Source organism: Mirounga leonina, unplaced genomic scaffold (assembly GCF_011800145.1).
Source record: "Mirounga leonina isolate KUSES-001 unplaced genomic scaffold, KU_Mleo_1.0 Mir_169, whole genome shotgun sequence".
In the NCBI taxonomy this organism is placed as follows: domain Eukaryota; kingdom Metazoa; phylum Chordata; class Mammalia; order Carnivora; family Phocidae; genus Mirounga; species Mirounga leonina.
This window is the reverse complement of record NW_023270431.1, coordinates 80063-86260: the sequence shown is the minus strand read 5'-3', so window position 1 is coordinate 86260 and position 6198 is coordinate 80063. Positions and strand designations below refer to the sequence as shown.

At 37.3% G+C, this 6198-nt stretch overlaps 1 pseudogene; it reads left to right on the top strand.

The window, feature by feature from the left end:
• The first annotated feature begins 4879 nt into the window (after positions 1–4879).
• Positions 4880–5867, top strand: LOC118017400 (annotated as a pseudogene).
• The last annotated feature ends 331 nt before the right edge of the window (positions 5868–6198 follow it).

Here is a 6198-nt window from a genome sequence, read left to right as displayed (position 1 = left end):
GATAGATAGATAGATAGATAGATAGATAGATAGATAGATAGATAGATGATAGATAGATGATAGATAGATAGATGATAGAAAAAATATCAAGTGTTGGTGAAGACATGGAGAAGTTGGCATGCTTTGTACTATTGATGGGATTGTAAAATAGTGCAACTGCTATAAAAAATAGTATGGAAATTTGACAAAAAGTAAAAACAAAACTACTATATGAACCAGCAATCCCACTTCTGGGTATATATTCAAAAAAATTAAATCAGGGTATCAAAGAGGTATCTGCATAACTATGTTCACAGAAGCACTATTCAAAATAACCAAGAAGAAAAAGCAATCCAAATGTCCACAATGGATGAATGGACAAATAAAATGCAGTATATACATGTGATGGGATATTATTCAGCCTTTAAAAGGACGAAAGTCCTGTCACATGCTACAACATGGATAAGCCTTGAAGATACTATGCTAAGTGAAATAAGCCAGTCACAAAACACAAAAACTGTATGATTCCACTTACATAAGGTACCTAAAGTAATCAAATTCATAGGAAAAACAAAACAAAACAAAACAGAATATAGAACAGTAGTTACCAGGAGCTGGGGAGAGGGGGATAGGGAAGTTATAATTTAATGAGTATCAGGTTTCAAATGTGCAAGATGAAAGTCCAGGAGATCTGTTACACAACCATGTGGCTATACTTAACACCACTGAACTGTACACTTAAAAAATGGTCACGATTTTGGGAGGCGCCTGGGTGGCTCAGTTGGCTGAGCAGCTGACTCTTGGTTTTGGCTCAGGTCATGATCTCAGGGTCCTGGGATGGAGCCCTGCATCCAGCAGCTGCAGTGGGCTCTGTGCTCAGTGGGGAGTCTGCTGGGGGGGAGGGGATCTCTTTCTCCCTTTGCCCCTCCCATCACACGGGCATGTGAGCAAGTGCTCTCTGCGCCTGCTCTCTCGCTCTCTCTCAAATAAATAAATAAATCTTTTTAAAAAATGGTCACAGTGGTAAATTTTATGTTCTTTGTTTTTTTACCACAATAAAAAGGGGGGGGCAGAGCACAGAAACACAATGAAAAGAAAGAAATGAATAATAAAAAGCAGTTCGTCGCACAAATAATGATAAATGGTTACAAGCTTAGAATGTGACTAATTTACTTTCTCTAAAAAATTTCTCCAAAAAATTGTAATGAAATAAGGTAAAATAAAATCAAAGGCTATAGGAATGAATATGATCACCTAGAGAGAGAGTTTTTTTTTTAAGATTTTATTTATTTATTTGACAGAGAGAGACACAGCGAGAGAGGGAACACAAGCAGGGCGAGTGGGAGAGGGAGAAGCAGGCTTCCCGCGGAGCAGGGAGCCCGATACGGGGCTCAATCCCAGGACCCTGGGATCATGACCTGAGCTGAAGGCAGATGCTTCACGACTGAGCCACCCAGGCACCCCTAGAGAGAGATTTTTAACTAGAGGGAAGAATGTTGATCACAATGAGAAATGGAGTAGAGAAGGAATAGCCACCAAAGGGACTGAAAAGAAATGAACAAAAAAGTAGAAGGAAAATTGTGAGTGTATGATGTGGACTTCTAAAGAACAGGGGTTAGCAAAACTATAGCCTGTGAGTCAAATCTGACCCTTTTTCCACTTCCTGCCTCCAAACTTTCACCCTGCTTGATTTTGCACAACACCTAAGCTAAGAACAGTTTTCATGCTATAAGAACAAAGTTGAACAGCTGTAACAGAGACTATATTTTAGGCAAAGCCTAAAATATTTATTATTTGGCCCTTTACAGAAAAATTTGATGATCCCACAAATAAAGAACGATTTTAAGAAAGGAACTGGTGAGCTATATCAAATGCTATTGTGAGATGGGATAAAAGGAGGACAAAAATATGACCACTGGTTGTCTGGGATTCTGTGTCTATTGAATGTGTTACATCACTAAATGCAGATGTATAAAAATCTAACCTCTTTCTCCCTAAAACTGAATTTTACCAACTCTTGAGCTACCATTCTCAAATTCATGACATAATCAGTGACATTTCCATTGTGTCTTGCACAGATTCTTTTGAGAAAATATTCAATCCATATTAGAATCCTCAGATTCTCCCCACCTAGGGGTGATTTAAGTTCCAGACAGATTACTTAACACTCTAATATTGAGGAGAGAGACTACCCGGTCCACAACAATTCTCTCTCCTTCACTGACCTCCACCAAGATACATATTCCTCACAGAACTTTGGAAAAGAATGTCCTGGACCATGAAATGATTTATCTGATACTAGTGACTACTCCATACCTCCTTAACACTATCTATTAAAATCATTTGACCAACTCATCTTCCTCTGATTTCTATTCCTACCACCAACTTTCTAATTATCATTTAGTTTGCATGTGATCTGCCTTTCAAGAGAGTATACCCGACTAGTGAACTCTGGTCTCTGTTCCGATTTTTATTATAAATTTTAAAATTAGCATTAAGTTTTACATTTTCATTTATTATAACTTTAGCCAGGTAAGCCCCAGAGGCCTCTAATTTCTACATGTATTGACTCTCATATTTCTAAGACTGAGACCCTCACTCTGAATTGCAATGGCTACATGGAGATTCTACCAGTTTAGAAACATAAAGCTATCTCATTGCTTACCTTCAAACTGTAACAAACAGCATAACACATATTTGTTCCATTGTAATATAAAGAAGTTAGAGGCAGAAGATATATCTAAGCAAAGTAAACAAGACTAATTTCCTTGTCATGTACTCTGAGCATAGGTAAAATTGCATTGCACGACACAGTAAGAGTAATGCAACTATTATGTTTTTTAAAAAAAACTTATTGGGGCGTCTGGACGGCTCAGTCAGTTAAGCGTTTGACTCTTGGTTTTGGCTCAGGTCATGATCTCAGGGTTGTGAGATCAAGCCCCACATCACTCTCTGCGCTGAGCATGGAACCTGCTTGAGATTCTCTCTCTCCTTCCCATCTGCTCCCCCCATTTGCACTCTCTTTCTCTAAACAACAACAAAAAGTATTTATATGTATTTGTATTTTATAATTGGCCATTATAGAAGAAGACATCTAGAAATCTGATGACCTAATGAGATATATTTCACTTTTTTGTCCCTCTTACTATTGAAAAATGACAAAAGCAATATATTTCCAAAAGGATAACTGTTTCACTTGAATATATTGTCCATGTTGCCTTACTGTTTAAATAATGTTAACAGGTAAACATTATCATACCCTTTACAAAAAATCAAACATTTAGTCTCCTTAATCAATTTATTTTATTAAAAAAAGAAAAATTATTTTTGTAATTCCATCCTCCATTGGCTCTTTTTCTTCCTAATTCCCATGACATCTTTAAGGGCATGTTTTCATTAATGCCTTCCACACATTAGCTTCATTTTAATTTTTGCTTTTGCTATTTCTATATTTTGAAGCTTACAAATGCAGTTTGAAATAACAAACTGCCAGAGATTGCAGGGAAAACAGATAACATACATTGAGTTGTTTTCCATCAGTCATACTGACATGATGTGCATATGCTCAGAGAGGCATAGCAGCATCCTGCTAAATAATTCTAGGAAAAAGAGGTAAAAGTTTAATAAAACTTAATGAAAATATTTTTTCACCTATTCAAAGATTGATTAGGGGCACCAGGGTGGCTCAGTTTGTTAAGGCCAACTCTTGGTTTTGGCTCAGGTCATGATCTCAGGGTCATAAGATCAAGCCCCACATCAGTCTCCATGTTTAGTGGGGAGTCTGTTTGAAGATTCTCTCCCTCTGCTCCTCTCCCCACTCACTATCTCTCTCTAGAATAAATAAATCTTTAATAAAAAAAGAAAGAAAATGACCACTTATTGCCTCCAGAGTTGTTAGTATAATACCTGAAGAAAGAAATATGAACATTTTGTTTAGTGAGTGATGATGACCAGACCAGGGTTGTGTTTTTCTTTTTCTTTTTTTTTTTTTTAAAGATTTTATTTATTTATTTGAGAGAGAGAGAATGAGAAAGAGCACATGAGAGGGGGGAGGGTCAGAGGGAGAAGCAGACTCCCCGCCAAGCAGGGAGCCTGATGCGGGACTCGATCCAGGGACTCCAGGATCATGACCTGAGCCGAAGGCAGTCGCTTAACCAACTGAGCCACCCAGGCGCCTGGGTTGTGTTTTTCTTATGTGACCTATGACATAATCTGAAACAATCCAAAGATAATAAATTCACAATTGTTATACTTTCATATGAGAAAATATAATTTTTATCCTCAGGAAATTTTGGAATAAAAAAACATTTAAAATTCATAATTTAAACAAATCTATGCATTCTCTTTCTCCTCTTTGTCAATAAGTCTACATGTATCAGCAAACTTAAAGGAGTTCGTGAAATAAGAAAATGATGAAAACTACACAAAGAAAAGAACTGTCTCATGTCAAATTTTGAGGAAAAAATATTCACCTCAAAGGCCACATGTGGTAGTGGGAGACGGTACTGTTATTTTAGAATTTGCCAGATAAGCTGGGGGTATTGCATAAGGGTATTTACATCATAGGACCAATAAAACTCACATTCTCAGATTCAACCAGCAATTAGCCCTGCAAATATGAAGTGCAAGCTTAGGGTGAACAAAAATACATACACAAAAGTTATGCCACACCATGCTAAAGTAAAATTTAGTCAACAAATAATGGGTGTTAAATGGCTGGAATTTCCTCCATTTAGTTTCCAAAATAATTACTCAAATCTCAAATGACCAGTTTAAAATGAGAGAGCTAAATACTCCATCTAGATGTGTCATGACTTGCAAACCCATCATGCTGAAAATTAGATTCACTACACATTCATTTAAAAATTATTTTGAGAAGTATTATGTTTGAGGCGATATGACTTTTCCCCTTCCCATTTTCTATTGTCTTATTGAGAAAACATAAATCACAGGACAGTAGACAGGCTAAATATTTCTGGTTGATATATACACCAAAGTTAGCTACTTTATCACATACTTCTATATATTCTTTATAATTATGGACATTATTCAGCAAATAATTGCACAAAATAGCCTGTTAACATGGCCTGTTGCCTTCAGTCCTTCCTATGCCATCCTGTTTCAAAAGCTTCCCATATCAGTAAGGTACAATTCCACAGGTCTCTGCAGAATCTCTACACTCGCTCTCCATTAGTGCTAGGATTTTTATTGACAATAGAACCAAAAGGACATAACTGTCACTCCTGGAAAGAGGAGACTTTGTCCACCCTGGAAGTGAACAGAACTCTTCTCATGAACTTCATTATGAGAGGCTCTTGGATGACAACTGGTACAACATTTGCAGCCATAATTGGAGCTGGAATGCTAGTACAATCAGTATTATATGACCAGAGCCCAAGACCCAAAGCAACTTGCTTAGTTCCTATATTCTAGTGTGAATGGTGCCATACTGGCTCCTCTCACGATATTGGTGATGGGGTGGGGGGAGGCTCTTCTCATCAGAGCTGCATAGTACACAGCGGGCACTGGAAGAGGTCCCTCCACTATGGCCACGTGTGCACTCAGTGGGAAATTTCTGAACATGGGACCATCTCTGGGAGTGGGCCTGGGTCTCATCTTTATATCCTCACTAGGATCTATGTTTCTTCCACCTACCACTGTGGCTGGTGCCACTCTGTACTCTGGAAATTTATGGTGGATTAGGTCTTTTCAGTGTGTTCCTTCTAAATAACATGCAGAAAGTAATCAAGCATGCAGAAATAGTACCAATATATAGAGTTCAAAAATATGATCCCATCACTTCAGTCCTGGGAGTCTACATGGATACATTAAATATATTTATGTGAGTTTCCAGTATTCTAGCAACTGGAAGCAATAGGAAAAAGTGAAGTGACTCAGCTTTTGACTTTTCCAAATAAGGACACACATTTCCAATTTTCACGTTTGAGTAATTCTAAAATGCTATAATGAAGATGAAAACTAAGGTTAGTGCTGTGAGAATTATTTTATCTATTTTAAAATTTACTTGGTTAAGCAAAAATTAGCAAACTTGTGTTTACCTGTATATTTTTGAATGCAAAATATTAACAAGTAATGTCATAAGTGAAGTAGAGGTTTGGTAAGGGGACCAGAGAGAAGTAAAGGTTACCTGCAGTCTTTCTTTGAATACTTAGCACTTAGCACAATACTGTCATTGGTGGTGAGCCAGTATGAAGGGTC